The sequence below is a fragment of the Muntiacus reevesi genome, chromosome 5, assembly GCF_963930625.1.
Source record: "Muntiacus reevesi chromosome 5, mMunRee1.1, whole genome shotgun sequence".
In the NCBI taxonomy this organism is placed as follows: Eukaryota; Metazoa; Chordata; class Mammalia; order Artiodactyla; family Cervidae; genus Muntiacus; species Muntiacus reevesi.
Window position 1 is genome coordinate 7,200,019 of NC_089253.1, and position 18,269 is coordinate 7,218,287.

Genomic DNA, 18,269 nt, shown 5'->3' on the forward strand with positions numbered 1-18,269 from the left:
TGGCCTGCAGTTTGTGCTGAAAGATCAGCTGTTAAGCGTATGGGGTTTCCCTTGTATATTACTTGTTGCCTTTCCCTTTCTGCTTTTAATGTGTTTTCTTTGTGTTTAGTCTTCATTAGTTTGATAAGCATGTGTCTTGCTGTGTTTCTCCTAGGATTTATTCCATATGGAACTCTTTGTGCCTCTTGAACTTGATTGACTATTTCCTTTTCCATGTTGGGGAAATTTTCAACTATAATCTCTTCAAAAATTTCCTCATACCCTTTTTCTCTTCTTCTGGGCCCCCTATAATTTGAATATTGGTGCATTTGATATTGTCCCAGAGGTCTCTGAGACTATCCTTAGTTCTTTTCATTCTTTTTACTTTATTCTGCTCTTCAGAAGTTATTTCCACCATTTTATCTTCCAGCTCACTGATTCACCCTTCTGCTTCAAATATTTTGCTACTGATTCCTTCTAGAGTATTTTTAATTTCAGTAATAGTGTTGTTTGTCTCTGTATGCTTATTCTTTAATTCTTCTAGATCTTTGTTAATTGATTCTTGCATTTTCTCCATTCTGTTTTCAAGGTTTTTGATCATCTTTAGTATCATTATTCTGAATTCTTTTTCAGGTAATTTCCTCTTAATTTATATGGACTTCTGTGTTTCTAGTTTGTTTATTCATTTGTGTATTATTTCTCTGCATTTTCATGTTTTGTTTTTTGGGTTTTTGTTGTTGTTGTTGTTGTTTTTATACTTATTGTGTTTGAGGTCTCCTTTTCCCAGGCTTCAAGGTTGAGTTCTTTCTTCCCCTTGGTTTCTGTTGATGGGCAAGGCTGAATGAAGTGGTCCTGTCTGCTGATGACTGGGTTTGTATTTTTGTTTTGTTTCTTGTTTAGATGAGGCATCCTGCATGGTGCTAATGGTGGTTGGGTGATGCTGGGTCTTGTATTCAGTGGTTTCCTTTGTGTGAGTTCTCACTATTTGATACTCCCTAGGGTTAGTTCTTTGATCATCTAGGGTCTTGGAGTCAGTGTTCCCACTCCAAAGGCTCACAGCTTGATCTCTGGTCATGAATGAAGATTCCACAAGTGGTTTGTTATAGCATTAAGTGAGTTTAAGTCAGATATCCAAAAATGAGAAACCAAAGATGAACCCCAGACACACAGCAGTTACAAATCAGGCAAATAATAATTAAAATAATGGAATATACACATATACACCCATAAATAAAATCAAAATAGTTCAACAAAAATAAAATACAATAGATTTACCCAGCAAACAAAGGAAACAAAAATTGTATATACCAGTTAAGGACAAAACTAACTAATGTACAAACTAGAAAATAAAACTAAAGTGTGGTGCCAACTGTGGAATAAAGCAATGAACACAAAACTAACCAATGTGTGGAGAGGAATGGAAAGAAAGAATAGATATGCAAAGAAAATAGAGGGAGAGGAACATTTAGATACATTAAAGATTAACTGCAAAGGGAAAAGAACAGCGGAAAAGTTAACAAAGGAATAAATGTAGAAAAATAATAATAGGTTTAAAAATCAAAATTTAAAAAAAAGGAAGAAGAAAGAAAGAAAAAAAAAAAAAAAAAAAAAGGAGAACTCCACAGAACTGAAAAAGCCTAAAGTAGAGACAGAGGTTTATAACAGCAATAAAAAATGTGACTGAGTGGGAAAAAAAAATTTGAAAAGCCTAATTAGAGCTCATCATGCCAATAAAACTGACAACTACAAAGGAGGTGGGAGGGAAGAAAGGAAAAAGAAAAAAGTAAAAAAACATCCAAAATAATCTACAGAACAAGTCAAAACATACGAATAATAGATGTTTCTCTTGAGTCACTGCTGTCAGAGTCCCTTCCCCTGCTGGGAGTCACAGCCCACCTCACCTCCCCGGGATGCCCTCCAACACTGTGCTGGTCTCTGGACCTGCTATGAGGGCAGCTCAGATTTTGACCTGGTCCTACTCCTCTCTGTTCTTGCCTCCATTGTCCACGGCTATCAGAAGTAGTGTGTTTTCTTTTGTGGGAGCTCTCAATGACTTTTCATATATTCCATAGACACAGAGTCTGCCTAGTTGATCATGTGGATTTAATCTGCAGCTTGTACAACTGATGAGAAGGTTTTGGGTCTTCTTCCTTAGCCACACTGCCCCTGGGTTTCATTTATGGTTTTATTTCCACCTCTGCATGTGGGTCGTCCACTGGGGTTTGCTCCTGAGGCTGCCCTGGAGGACTTGGGTCTGCCCCAGTGAGGGCCAGGTGTGGAGGTGGTGCAGCTGCTTGGGTCTCAGGGGTTCTGGCAGCACCAGGAACTCAGGGGGTTGGCAGCAAGGGCAGTAGGAAGTATAGTGCTCTAGAAGGGTATGGCAACCAGTGTTGGCCAATACGCTCCAGTATTATTGACTGGAGAAAGCCCCTGCCAGAGAAGCCTGGCAGGCCACAGGGTCACAAAGAGTTAGACATGACCGAAGTGACCCTTCGTGCATAAATGCAAGTTTTTGTGGGTTTTTTTTTTTTTTTGCCTGTGGCAGGTCTGCGCCAGTGAGGGCTGAGCGTGAATGGGGCACAGCTGCTGGGTTGCGGGGACCCTGGTGGCGCCAAGTGTGCAGGGACACGGACTGCCTCCACTTCAGGAGCTATGGCCGCATCAGAGTCTCTCTTCCAGTCTCTTATAGCTGGCGATCAGAAGGCCTCTTTGGCCAGTCTTCTCTGTAGCTCTGCCCGCTCAGGCACTTAGAGGGCTCCCTTGCCTGGGGTCCTTCTTTGTTGTTTGGTGCATCAGACACATAGAGTGGCCTCCTTGGCTGGGGTCCTATTCTGTAGATTGGCATGTCAGGCGTGTGATGGCCCAGCCTGTCTATTGTTCAGCTGCCAATGCTGGCGTGTGGGGAGAGAGAGGCTATGGTGATGGTTCCACCCCCTACGCGTGACTCACATTATCGCCTTGCTTCCATGGCTGCCTGGCTTTCCTCCACAGGAACTTCCCACCACAATCTCCTCCCTCACATCGCCTCAGTCCTTCTCTCCACAGTCAACAGCAGCCCTCACTCTGGAATTGCTCTGCAATCCCTAAACCCCAGCTCCCAGCTGCTGCGCCCTCTAGGGGCCCTGCGTCCCTGTCCGGGGTATGTATGGCTGCAGCAAGGACTGTCTGATTCTCATTCCATTTAGGCTGCCACAGATCAGCTGTTTCACTCTCAGCCTTAAAGGTTTCTCCTCTGACTCAATTGCCCCGCTGTGGGGATCAGACCCTGGCTTCAGTTTCCCCACCCACCAAGGGCAGGTCCAGTCCCACTAACACTCCCGTTTTTCCCCCTACTTCCTTCGTCCTATTGAGTTTTGCGTGTTCTTTTCCACTGGTCAGGTCCTCCTGTCCACTCTGAGCCGGTGTTCTGCATGCACTTCTGCGTCTGAAGGTGTATTCCTGATACACCGGGGAGAGAGAAGTACTCCACGTCCACCTACTCCTCCACCTTCTTGTTCTTCTCCAACATAAGATTTTTTTAATGTCCATCAGTTTCTCCTGCCCTTGTACATCATATAAATGGGATTATATGCTACTTACTTTTTGCTCCTGGCCTTTTCCCCTCAAAATAATGTTGTAGGGTTCATCCTTGGTGTTACATGTATCAGTAGTTTATTCTTTGTTATTATTGTGTAGTGATCCTTTGTATGGATAGAGCAGAATTTATGTATCAGTTCTCCTATAGATGGAAATTTAGATTATTCAGTTTTAAGTATCATAAATAAAGCTTTTATGAACACTCTTATATGTACCATCTGGCAAACACATATCCTAATTACTGTTAAATGTACTGTATGCCTGTAAATTGCTAGGTTATAAGCTAAGCATATGCTTAGCTTTCTTAGATTTTATCAAGAAGCTTTCCAGACTAGCTGAACTAATTTAAACTTGCACTGAAATGTGTAAGAGGTCAAGTTTCTGTGTGCCCTTCACAATAGCTGGTATTATCTTTTTTCACTTTGAACATTCTGTTAGTGTTGGATTATCATCTTATGATTTTGACTGGCATTTCCATTATGCATTAGGAAGCTAAGTTCCATTTCAAATGCTTATTAGAAATTTAGGTATCCTCTTTTGTAAAGCATCTTTTCCAGTCTTTTGCATATTTCTTTGACTTGATTACTTCTTAATATATATTTTAAAAGTTCCTATATCTTATGGATACAAGTCTTTTGTTAGATAGATATACCATGAAAATCACCTAGTTGGAGTGTAGCTTATTACTGTTTCCTATTTCTCTCATTTGCCATTTATTTTGCTATTTTTTCCCATTTATCCAATTTTTCTTTATTTTTTCTTTATTTTTTTCCTTATTGCCAACTTCTTTTGAATTAATCAGTATTTTTTATTATCCTATTTTGTCAACTCTATGAACATTTTTATTTCATCTCAGTACAATTCATTTTGAGTTTCAATAAATATAAATGAATCCTTAATATAAACTATCTTAAGTTGGCTCTTGTTTACATTCAAGAATCTTACAAATATTTATACCTATTTATCTGCTTTCACTGTTTTTTTGCTATTGCCATATAATTTATTTTATATGTATTATATATACTACTTTGTTATGATTTATTTGACTTGTCATGATTATTGCTTTGAATGGTCAACAGTCAGATTTACTCATGCTTTTTCTTCATTCCTTCTGGTATGTCTTTGCTTTCATCTCTGATTCTTTCACGCTGAAGATTTTCCTTTAGTGTTTTTTATAACATAGGCTACTGTCAACAAACTATATCATTTTTTCTCCTCAGAATATCTTTATTTTCCCTTTATATTTTCTACATATTTTCATTATATTATGGAGATATAATTCACATACAGTGCTGCATAAATTTAAGGTGTATGACATAATGATTTGACATATATGCATCATGAAAAGTTTAGTCACTCAGCCGTGTCTGACTCTTTGCAACCCCATGGACTGTAGCCTGCCAGGCTCCTCTGTGCATGGGATTCTCCAGGCAAGAATACTGGAGTGGGTGCCATTTCCTTCTCCAGAGATCTTTCCAACCCGGGGACTGAACCCGGGTTTCCTGCATTGAAGGCAGATTCTTTACCATCCGAGTCCCAGGGAAGCCTTATGAAATAGTTACCACAATAGCTTAGTAAACATCCATCATCTAATCTAGATACTTTATAGAAAAAAGTGTTTTCTCTTTGTGATGAGAATTCTTAGGATTTATACCATCATGATTATCTGTTACATGAAGATCTTTTTTGTGTAGTTCTTCTGTGTATTCTTGCCACCTCTTCTTCATATCTTCTGCTTCTGGTAGGCCATACCATTTCTGTCCTTTATTGAGCCCATCTTTGCATGAAATGTTCTCTTAGTATCTCTAATTTTCTTGAAGAGATCTCTAGTCTTTCCTGTTCTATTGTTTTCCTCTATTTCTTGCATTGATCACTGAGGAAGGCTTTCTTATCTCTCCTTGCTATTCTTTGGAACTCTGCATTCAAATGGGTATATCTTTCCTTTTCTCCTTTGCCTTTCACTTCTCTTCTTTTCACAGCTATTTGTAAGGCCTCGTCAGACAACCATTTTGCTTTTTTGCATTTCTTTTTCTTGGGGGTGGTCTTGATCCCTGTCTCCTGTACAATGTCACAAACCTCTGTCCATAGTTCATCAAGCACTCTGTCTATCAGATCGAGTCCCTTAAATCTATTTCTCACTTCTGCTGTATAATCATAAGGGATTTGATTTAGGTCATACCCGAATGGTCTAGTGGTTTACCCCACTTTCTTCAATTTAAGTCTGAATTTGGCAATAAAGAGTTCATGATCTGAGCCACAGTCAGCTCCCGGTCTTGTTTTTGCTGACTGTATAGAGCTTCTCCATCTTTGGCTGCAAAGAATATAATCAGTCTGATTTTAGTGTTGGCCACCTGGTGACATCCATGCATAGAGTCTTCTCCTGTGTTGTTGGAAGAAGGTATTTGCTGTGATCAGTATGTTTCCTTGGCAAAACTCTATTGGCCTTTGCCCTGCTTCATTCCATACTCCAAGGCCAAATTTGCCTGTTACATCCCTATACTTATTTATTTTGTAACTTTAAGTTTGTACCTTTTGACTGCCATCATCCAAACCCCTCTCCTCCCCCATGGTAGCCACAAATATGATCTATTTGATTTGATATTTGATATTTCTATACATTTCAAAATGTATTGTTTTTGAAGGATATATATACTAAGTATAGCATTCTATATTGGTAGGTTTTCTCATTTACATTTTTCTCAATTTTATTTTTCCTTTAAAAACAGCTTTCCTTTTCTCCCTTAAGTTCATGATTTCATTGAGAAATTAGCTGCCCTTCTTTGTGTTGTTCCACTGATGCAAATATCTTTTTCTCTAGGGTTTTAAGACGGCTTTTTAAAAATGTTTTGATTGACTATAAAGAAAGTAGTTGTGACTTCCATTATGTATTTCTTCTTTAGGGTTTCTAGAACTTCTTAAACCTGTGAATTGAAGACTTGCATCTGTTTTGAAAATTCACCAGATATTGTTCCCTGGAACATTTTTCTTCTGCCATATTTCTCTCTCTGCTCTTTACAGCACCCAGTTACACCTGCATTAGACCATTTGACTGTCTCACGTTTGACATTTTCTCTGGACACTCTTTCTTTCTCTCTGTGTTTCAGTTTGCCGTTTTTCTGCTTTTCTTTCTTTGATTTCACTGATCATGTCTTCTCCTATGACCAGTCTGCTGTTAACGATAATAAAAACTTCTTAATTTCAGATATGGCATTTTACAATCCAAGAATGCCTACTTAATTCTTTCCATAATTTCAAATTTTCTGTTGAAGTTCTCCTCATTCATTTTTCAATCCTTTACTCAGTTTGCTTGAACATACTGATTATACTTTACGGTCCTTCTCTTCAAACTATAACATCCAAGATCTTCTGTCAGTCTACTTCTACTGACTTATTTTTCTCAGTTACTGTCACCTTACATGCTTCTTGACACATCACAGTATTGCTTTTTTAAATGCCAGATATTGAATATAAAGTAACCATATGGACTGGATTTTACTTTTCCCCCAGTGATGGTTTGCCTTTTCCAGATTCAAAGTAACTGAGATAGAGTAGGTTGCAGCAGAAGACAGAAGCAATCAACGTCTTATTAAGAATATCGTTACAGGACAGCTGGCATGGAATTTTAATTGAGAGTCTGGCTAGCATGAGGGCTTCCCTGGTGGCTCAGTGGTAAAGAATCTGCCTGCCAATGCAGGAGACACAGGTTCAATCCCTGAGTCAGGAAGATCCCCTGGAGGAGGGCATGGCAACCCACTTGATTATTCTTGCCTGAAGCATCCCTTGGACAGAGGAGACTGTTGGGCTACAGTCTTCAAGGGGTCACAAGAACCAGACACAACTTGGCAACTGAGCAACAACAACTAGTGAGCATATCCCCTAGCCTGGATGACTTAGATTTTTATATTTTTTAGTTTTGTCCTCTAACCTCCTACACCATAATGTTTCTAAGTAGAGCATGAGTAAAAACCTAATGGAAGTTCCAGTCGTTTTCATTCCTCAAGTGGTGCTTTCCTTCCAAATATTACAAAACAGTGTAAGATTTCAGTCTTCTCTTTCAAAGTCATGAGCCTCTCATGCAGCTTCCAGAATCAGCAAGTGAAGCATGAGGTCAAATGACTATCGTGCATTTAGGTCTCCTGGAGTTTACAAATTCACACATCAGATCATTTCAATATCCAAACATTTTTTGAGTTTCTTTCTTCCAGCAGTGTCATATACTAGGTACAGTTACACCTCCCCCTCTCTCAACTCCAATTCAAATCCTTTCCCAGAATCTCAGAATGTGACTTCATTAGAAATAGTGTTACTGTAGGTGTAATTAGTTAAAATGAGGTCAGACTGAAGGAGGATGGGCTTGTAATTCAACATGACAAAGAGAAGAGAAGGGACAGGGACGTCCCTGGTAGTCCAGTGGTTAGGAATCTGCCTGCCAATGCAGGGGTTAGTGGTTCAATCCCTGGTCTGGGAACTAAGAGCTTACATGCCATGGGGCAACTAAACCCATGTGCCACAACTTCTGAGCCTGCGTTCTAGAGCCTGGGAGACAAACTGCTGAGCCAGCACACTGCAACTACTGAAGGTTGCTCATCCTAGAGCCCATGCTCCCAACAAGAGAAGCCACTGCAATGAGAAGCCCTCATAATGAAAGTTGAGAGTAGCCCCCACTTGCCACAACCAAAGAAAGCCCACATGCAGCCAATAAATAAATCCTTAGAGAGAGAGAGAAAGAGAGAAGGGACACAGAGATGAGAGATACAGAGGGAAAGTGGCATGGGAAGACACAGCGGCAGCTTGAGTGATGCAACCAAAAGCTCAGGAATGCCAAGGATTAACAGCCACCACCAGAAGCTAGGAGAGGCAAGGGAGAGTCTACGCAGAGTCTCAGAGGAGTAAGGCCCTGCTCCCCCTGTGATGTCAGACTTCTAGCATCTAGAACTGGGAGAGAATAAATTTCTGTTGCTTTAAGCTACCTATTTTGTGGCACTTTGTATGGAAAACTTAGGAAACTAATGACCCTTCACTTAAACCCAGCTGGATCATCAGCCTGGGTTCAGAATCTGCAGATACCCTCCAACAGTAAAGAGGCTTCCTGGGTGAAGCTAGTGGTACAGAGCCCACCTGCCAGTGCAGGAGATGTAGGAGACGTGCGTTAGATCCCTGGGTCGGGAACAGCCCCTGGAGGAGGAAATGGCAACCTGCTCCAGCATTCTTGCCTGGAAAAATCCCACAGACAGAGAAGTCTTGTGGGCTACAGTCCGTGGGGTCACAAAGAGTAGGACACAACTGAAGCGACTTAGTATACTCAGACAGTAAAGCAACTGGTGACCCCTGTCCACTTCTACAGGTTTCCTCTCTGTTAGTTCATTTGAACTTTGTTGCTTCTATACATCCTCATTGCCTTTATTTTTGGTTTTCGCATTTTTTGACCTTTTAAATTACTGCATAGTAACTGTATTGTACTGCATAACAGTGAAAGAATGTTCATTTGCTTTCTTCTCCATTCGACCTAACACCACAATTTCCTCCTCTACTCTTTATTAATTGATACCACCCCTCCCAATTTTGATGTCTAAATAAAACTTGTAGCTTATAATGTCTATAATGCTTATACTTTTGCCAACTTTGTTTTATTTTTAAGCATTCAGAAACTTAAACTATATGGTATTGTTAGAACACAGCTTTATCTACTGGTAACAGTGAGCCTGATTTCAGTAAACTTGAAATGTATACTTATGTCAGTTAAATTATAAATTAAATGAATATTAGTAAAAGCATTAAGAATATAATTTAATTCTCCTAGTTGTTCGCTTAAGTAACCCAGTAAGAAGAGCTAGAGAATTAAAATAAAACTGTTTTCTAGTAACAGTATGCTGTTCTATTTTGGGACCAATTTAAGGACTATTTCCTTTACAGTTATACTCTGTCACCCACTCACATTCATTTACCATCTCCTTGCTATGATTTCTCCCTGTCACCTCCAGTAACTTCCAGTGGTGTTATGACATTAACACACAAACATTCTCACCTCAATATCCTGAGAGCATCTCAAACTTACGTGTCCAAAACTAATCTCATTATAACTTTTCCAACCACGGCCCCAAAGTTTGAGCTCCTTCTCTTCGCCTCTCCAATTTAAGTAGATGATACACTCATCCACTCTGTCTCCCAAGATGTGGGACTAAGGGATCCTCCTGTATCCCCTGTCATCTTCACCAACAACTGGTGACCAAATACCATGAATTCTTCTGTCTGAACACCTTCCACATCTGCTTCCTCCTTTATACTGCTGCCTGAATTCAAATCTTTATACTATCGCTGTGGTTTAGATTTTCATCATCTCTCACCTCAGGAATTAGAATAAGCTCCCTATTGAATCTTCTCTCTTTTTAAAAAAAACCTAAATGTATGTCTTTTTAATTGGAGAATAATTGCTTTACAATATTGTGTTGGTTTCTGCCATACATCAACATGAATCAGCCATAGGTATAATATATCCCCTCCATCATGAACCTCCCTGCCACCTCCCACCTCATCCCACTCCTCTAGATTGATACTGGCTTTTTCCTCCTGCCTTTTATGCTGAAAACTAGTCCTTAGAATGTCCATGTAAAGAACAGGTTTTATCACGTTACTTCCATTTTTAAAGATCTTTGGTTCTGCAGTTGCTACAAAAAGGAATCCCAGCTCCTCTGCTCCAGTCAAAACTCTCCAACTTCATCATTTACATTTTTCATGTCTCCTCTTTAATTCCTTAGACTCATGAAATCTATGCTCCAGCCTCTTCACTGATTGTGCTCTTGCCTTTTAAAGTGGCATGCCCTACACACCAAGGAAACCAGATCTGAAAGAGACACGTGCACCCCCAATGTTCATCGCAGCACTCTTTATAATAGCCAGGACATGGAAGCAACCTAGATGCCCATCAGCAGATGAATGGATGAGGAAGCTGTGGTACATATACACCATGGAATATTACTCAGCTGTTAAAAAGAATTCATTTGAATCAGTTCTAATGAGATGGATGAAACTGGAGGCCATTATACAGAGTGAAGTAAGCCAGAAGGATAAACACTAATACAGTATACTAACGCATATATATGGAATTTAAAAAGATGGTGAAGTAAGCCAGAAAGATAAAGAACATTACAGTATACTAACACATATATATGGAATTTAGAAAGATGGTAACGATAACCCAATATGCAAAACAGAAAAAGAGACACAGATGTACAGAACAGACTTTTGGACTCTGTGGGAGAGGTCGAGGGTGGGATGTTCTGAGAGAACAGCATTGAAATAAGTATACTATCAAGGGTGAAACAGATCACCAGCCCAGGTTGGATGCATGAGACAAGTGCTCAGGGCTGGTGCACTGGGAAGACCCAGAGGGATGGGATGGGGAGGGAGGTGGGAGTGGGGATCGGGATGGGGAACACATGGAAATCCATGGCTGATTCATGTCAATATATGGCAAAAACCACTACAATATTATAAAGTAATTAGCCTACAACTAATAAAAATAAATGAAAAAAAAAAAAAAGTGGCATGCCCACCTACGTCCCTGAGCTTCCGCACATGCTAAATCTTGCTCATGAAAAGCCTACCTCGAGTTATTGGTCAGTTCCACTGAGCCCACATTCTCCTGGTTTCTAATAACTCGGTGGTCCAGTCTCAAAGAAACTATTTCCCTCACATTTCACTTCCTGTGCATGTTTGTCTTCTTTTTGTCACGTACAATCCAGATACTGAACGCAGATTCTCCGCTTCCTTAGCTTTATGCCACCAAGTAACCACGCACACGGGCTTCCCAGGTGGTTCAAGTGGTAAAGAACCCCCTGCCAATGCAGAAGATGCAGGAGACACGAGTTCAATCCCTGGCAACCCACTCCAGTATTCTTGCCTGGAGAACCCCATGGGCAGAGGAGCCTGGCGGGCTGTGGTCCATGGGGTCCCAAAGAGTCAGACACGACTGAAGCGACTTAGCAGAGCACATCCACTCACACAGGCATCTGTGTGTGCACCCAACTACCACCAACAAAATGAGGATGAGATACATAGGTTGGGAACAATAAAAACAGTACTTTGGCCCTTAGGGCATTTCTGGGGTTCTAGTAATGCTCTATTTCTTGAGCCAGGATGTGTGTGTTTTGAGAAAAACTAATGCATGGTTATGATTTTTACACTTTCCTGTGTTAATGTTTTCATGAGTTCACCTTAGCCCGCTATCCAGATAAAAGTCCTATGAACACTATACCCAGTCTAACATTTCTTCCAGTCAACGTTTTTTTCACAGCACTCTCCCCTGCACACTCCTGTGCCTCCAACCAGATTTCTGCCACCATGATGATTGATTCTTCTCCCTTGCTTTCTTTGTAGTCCTTACTTCCTTTCTTCTCAGCATTTCTACACACGAAAATAAATAAGTTACTCTGTCACGCAGAAGGCCATTTACTCCAGAGGAAAAAAATGATGCCCTCCCCAGGGGGGATAATGCAACTGCAGCAATGTAATTTTTTCCACTGAATTACACCAACATACAAATGGAAATCTCATATTGTTACACCAGCATATAAACATGTTCCTTTTTCTCCATTAGACTATAGATTTCTGGAGAAAACAATGTCTTACTTATCTCTGCTTTCCAAATTCCTAGCACAATGCCTTGTATGTGGCAAGTATTTGAAAGATACTGCTAAATAAACATGACTTTATTTCCCTCAGACCCAGGCGCGGTTACAATGGCTAGAAGACCTAAAATAGTGCTTCCAAGTCTGGGGGCTGCAGGTTCCAGGGGTCACCGCTGACTTGTTGACTGGGTCCAGAATTCTTATATGGTTGAGCACTGTCAGTATACTGAATTATACCTTGCATCTCCCTGTATAAACATGTATGTGTTTATATATACATGTGCCTTATTTTTAATGCACAAGCTGCTACAGTTAACAAATTATAAATTAATTGTTAAGTGACTGGAATCAGTAATTTCTGGTTACTACATGTCTTCTGTAAGAAAAAATACTAAAAGTACAAATAACATTTATGAATTGCATGAAATTTTTTGGCATTAAAACAATTTTCTTTATTTAAAAAGGCTGGTTCCACTAGTGTGGCAGAGTTTCTTGTCCTTTTCTGTTACAGTATGTTTCCAGCTGGAGCTGTCCACATTTTCCCTGATAAAAATGTCTCACGAGGATTTGAGGTGGTTAGTTGGGATATTTCCTCATGCCTCAGAATTTCTTTCCTACCACCTTGTTTGCTTTAAAAAAAACTTATTAATGGTTTAGTCATTGCTCAAAACACTTCAGCATCTCGCAGTCTGAAAGCATGACTGGAGAAGCCAAAACAGTGTGTTGAGAGGAAAGAACTCTTTGGTAAGAGTAGCTGGACTAAAGGAAAACTATCACGAGGGCCAAACAAAATAAACTAAGTGTCACAGCTACCCCTGAATTAGAGATTTCTCATCATAAAATACACCAACACGTTGAAAAAGGTCAAATTTTGTAGAAACAAACAAAAAATATCTTTCTTTAATCCAGCACTCGCTTTTTCTTTGTCTTCCTATGTATGAACTCATCTTCTTATGTAATATTGATTAGCACATACTTCAGGAAAGACTACCCCAGAACAATATGAGTAGCCATACATTGATGAAGAAATTCCATCACGTTATACTAGTGTTGTTATTGCTGTTGCTGGTGTTCAGTTGCTAAGCTGTGTGCAACTCTTTGCGATTCCATGGACTGCATATGCCAGGCTTCCCTGACCTTCACCATCTCCTGGAGTTTGCTCAAACTCACATCCATTGATTCAGTGATGCTATCTAACCATCTCATCATCTGTCACCCCCTTCTCCTCCTGTACTGTCTTTCGCAGAATCAGGGTCTGTGCTGAACAGAAGTCCATGTTTGTCTTTCTGTTAGCCAAAGATTTAAGTTAATTAAAATTTGACATGACAGTTTTGGCTTAATATAATTCTTGGATTTTTTACACTTTGACACTACTTCTCATTGCCAAGGTAAATAAAACTTGGAGTCTACTTTAAGGAAATGGAACATAGAGCCAGATCAAGACCTCAGATACTAACACATCAAAGTTTTGAGAAACATTAGCTGTGACATTTTTTTTTTCAATTCCAGAGTTTAAGAAATGAGAATAATTATCCACCCAAGGGTTAGTGCATGTAATTTTCCATGGTGAGTACCCACCATCAAAAGTACTCCAAGAGACCCTCTGAAGAAAGCCCTTGCATTAGAAAACTGCAAAATCTTATAAACTCCTAATACACTGGGACTGAAATCCAAGATGTATTAAATATGTTTAAAATAAACCAACCAGTTTTCTCAGTCACTTGAGGCACTGGGTTTAGATTCCAAAGATCTATAAAGAAAACTTAACCAGTAGCTGATACTATATCTCCCTGAGTCTGTTTCTCATATGCAAGATGGGGATGATTATTAAAAACAACACCTAACTCACAGGACTCAAGAGAGGATTAAAAAGGATGGTGTGTGGGAAGAAAATGCCTGCTTCCAATGTAAATGAAATAATTGACACTGGATTTACTTTCCTGCTTGAAATAACAACAACAAATAAGACAAAGCACTAAAAATAATAGTTTTCAAGATATTGGACATCAAGAGGTGGAGGGCAGTTTATTCTTAAGAGACAGGAAATAAATGAGGTGAGCCCTCTGAGTTGAGAAGATGGAACTGTGAGTTCAGAGAGACCATGAAAACTAGAGGTCACAGAGCACAGAACAAAGAGGGCCATGTAAGGAGAACTCGGATCTGTGAAGGCTCCCTTTTGAGTATTCCGCTGAGTACTGATCACTATGTGCATGTGAAGATAACACTTGAGACCCGAGAAAGAACCACCCCAAAGGAATAGAGAGATCAGGGCTCCTGGCACCCACATGAGACAAGAACAGTGTCTGTCCCCAGCAGTCAGAATGGAAAAACTTATAACTCACTGGGCAGAAACAATACTTAAGAGAAACTATATAGCATTAAGGGCTTCGCAAGTGGCACAAGAGGTGAAGAATTCACCTGCCAACACAGGAGATGCACGGGATGACAGTTCAATCCCTGGGTTGGGGGGATCCCCCGGAGAAAGAAATGGCAACCACTTCAATATTCTTGCCTGGAAAATCCCATGGACAGAGGAGCCTGGTGGGCTATAGTTCATGGGGTTGCAAAGAGTCAAACACAATTGAGTGATTAAGTATACACAGCACATATAGCATGAACAGGATATATTAGATAAGAAAAATATGTCAACTCAGTGACCACAGATCCAGCTTAAGGAAAAAAAAAATATTTGGAAAAGAAGAGAAAATTAAACCCAAAGTAAATGGAAGAAATGAAGTAACAGATCAGAATGAAAAGTTAATGAAATAAAACAGAAACACAATAGAGCAAATCAGTGAACCTAAAGCTTGGTTGTTTGAAAAGATCAACAAAACTGAAGACATAGACTGATCAAGAAGAGGCAGGAAACACAAATTACCACTGTCAGGAACGAAAGCGGTACATCACTACAGTGCCTACAGATATGAAAAGGAAAATAAGGAAATGGTTTTTAAAACATCTAATAAATGTTAACTTAAAACAGAGAAGTTCCTTGAAATTCAAAAACTATAGGACTTCACAGAAGAACAGACAGCCTAAATAGTCCTATATCTCTTAAATAAATCAAATTTAAATTTAATTTAGTTAAAACTTTATCATAGTAGTAGTATGATAAAGTAGTAGTAGTTAAAAACTTTATCTCACACACACACACAAATCCCTCTAAGCTTTATGTTTTAACTGGTGAAATGCCACCAGATATTTAAGGAAGAACTGGTATAAATTCTATATAAACTCTACCAGAAAATTAAAGAGGCAAGAATACTTCCCAGTTTGATCAGTGAAGCTGGCATTGCCTTGTACAAAAATCAGACCAAGATGATCACAAGAAAACTACAAACCAAGATGCTTCATAAGCATTGGTATAAATATTCCAAACAAAGTTTTAGCAAATCATATCCAATAAATGTAAAAAGTATATTATGTTATGAGCAAGTGTGATTTATCCCTACATGTAAGAGTGATTAAATAGTCAAAGATTCATCAAAGTAATTTTATGAGTAAAGTCGTTCACTTGTGTCTGACTCTTTGCGACCCCATAGGCTCACAGTCCATGGAATTTTCCAGGCCAGAATACCGGAGAGCGTAGCCTTTTCCTCTCCAGAGGATCTTCCCAACACAGGGATAGAACCCAGATCTCCCACACTGCAGGCAGACTCTTTATCAACTGTGCCACAAAACCTATGAAACTGTTAAATGTGTTGAAACCTAATATTTATTTCTGAAAAAAATTCTCAGTAAATTAGAATTAGATATAAATCTCCTCAAGCTAATAAGATATCCTCCTATGATTCGGCAAAGAGATTAGCTCTTACTACAAGAGGGTCTAGTCAGTGAAATATACATGAAGAACGGAAATTAAATGCACCCAGATTTGAAATAATAAAACTGTCTTTATTAACAAATTACATGATTTCTTGCCTAAAAAAATCCAGTGGTATCTACAAAAAGTTCCAGGGAGTGTATTAAGTCTGCAAGATTAACCTACAAAAATCTACTCTATTTCTCTACAGTAACAGTGAACAGAAAGTAAAATTAAAAATTAGTGCTGTTTAAAATAATATTAAAACTTTGAAATACTACAGGGTATATCTAGCAATAGATATGCAACTCTTCATGATAAAAGCTACAAATCATTGCTCAGAAAATTAAAGATGACTTAAATAACTTTTTTGTTGTTTAAGATACACTGTGCACGTATCATGAGACTTGATAACATTAAGATGTCAATTCTCCCAAAATTGATCTATGGATTTGAAGAATTCTAATCAAAATTCTAGCAATCTTTTTGAAATATAAATTGAAAAAACTGATTAAATATATTTTACGGAAATGCAAGGGATCTAGAATACTCAAAAGAACTCAATATTCAAATACTGGGCTTCCCAGGTGGTGTAAGTGGTAAAGAATCCTGGCAATGCAGGAGAAGCAAGGGATGATGGTTCAGTCCCATCCCTCGGGATTCTTCCGTTGGGAAGAATATACTTCCCAAGAATATACTTCCGCTGGGAAGATCCCCTGGAGAAGAAAATGCCAACACACTCCAGTATTTCTTTTTCTATTTCTGGAAAACTCCATGGACAGAGGGGCCTGGTGAGCTACAGCCCATGGGGTTGAAAAGAGTTGAACATGATTGAGCATGCACCCGCCATATGCAAAGATAGGCTTTTTAACAAATGGCACTGGAAAATCTGGGTAGCTATTAGTTCACTGGAAACTCATCAACAGAAAGCAATACACTATTGATATACCTATGTAGCAGATCTCAAAATAATTATGCTGAGTGAAACAAACCAGGAAAAGGAAGAAAAAGCATGATTCAGTTTTTATGAAACTTTAGAAAAATACAAAGTAATCTCCAGGCACAGAACACAGATTAGTAGTTGCATCAGATCCCATCAGGGGATGGGAGGCATTAAGAAAGTCCATGAGGAAACTCTTGGAGGTGATAGATATATTCTTTGTCTTGTTTGTTGAAATGATTTCACAAAAGAAAACATAAATGAAAATTTATGTTTACCAAAATTGCTCAATTTCAAATGTGCAGTGCATTGTATGTCAATTTTATCTTAATAAAGCTCTTTAGAGGTGTTTAAGTACATATATATTGATATTGTTGTTTAGTCACTAAGTTGTATCTGACTCTTTTGCAACCCCATGGACTATAGCCCACCAGGCTCCTCTGCCCACAGGATTTCCCAGGCAAGAATACTGGAGTGGCTTGCCATTTCCTTCTCCGGGGATCTTCCCAACCCAGGGATCGAACCTGTGGTCTCCTGCATTGGCAGGCAGATTCTTTATCAATGACCACCTGGGAAGCCCCTATTCAGAGAGTAGGATATTGGAATTATGATTTCTAGGTGATAGACGAATAGAGGATGTGCCATTATGCATGTGGCAGCATAAACTATATGTTTATTTTCCTTCCCCATCATGCAACACTATTCTTTTCAATAAAAGATATCACTGAGCCACCTGGGAAGTGTTACATAAAAATTATATAACAATATGTCTTATACAAATTATAGTAATATACCATATTAGGATAGGTATAAAATATATATTATATAAAAATGTATCATTTTTTCTGAGACTTTGTCTCAGTCTTTAGAGAAGTTTAGCAAATAACTAAGCTCTCTATCTCTTATATCTCTTGTGATTTTGATGCCCAGAGCCAAACAGAAGTTGATTTTATAGAAGGATTTTTTCCCTCTTGCTTTTCATCCCTAAGCTCATCCCTTTTGGGCTGCCCAGTGAGTGGAGCTGACTCAGGAGGCTGTGCTGAGTGATGGACAGAAGGCTACTGAGTGAGGAGCTGTGTTAAATTCAGCTCCACCACTCACTAGCTCTGTAATCTTGGACCAGTCACTTAGCCTTGCCTTCTTTAATGATACAATATAAATAATACTTATATTTCAGAGTCATTATGAAGGTAAAACAAGATGGTATAGGTAAAGATTCTAACAAAAGGATCTCTAGAAATGTTCTATTTTACTTTATGCTTATAAATTATCACAATAGATTGTACTTATGCTTACATTATTGTGAAGAAGAAATGTACCAGGTGGTACGGTTGAATGTGTTTTC

General features: G+C 39.1%; 1 protein-coding gene and 1 long non-coding RNA gene across 3 annotated transcripts in view; one reads left to right on the plus strand and one right to left on the minus strand.

Moving 5' to 3' along the window:
- GRM5 (glutamate metabotropic receptor 5) overlaps nucleotides 1-18,269 on the plus strand; it is a 585,267-nt gene that overhangs the window by 427,146 nt on the left and 139,852 nt on the right. The window lies entirely within an intron of this gene.
- The window catches only part of LOC136168835 (uncharacterized), a 190,612-nt gene that overhangs the window by 33,196 nt on the left and 139,147 nt on the right, over nucleotides 1-18,269 (minus strand). The window lies entirely within an intron of this gene.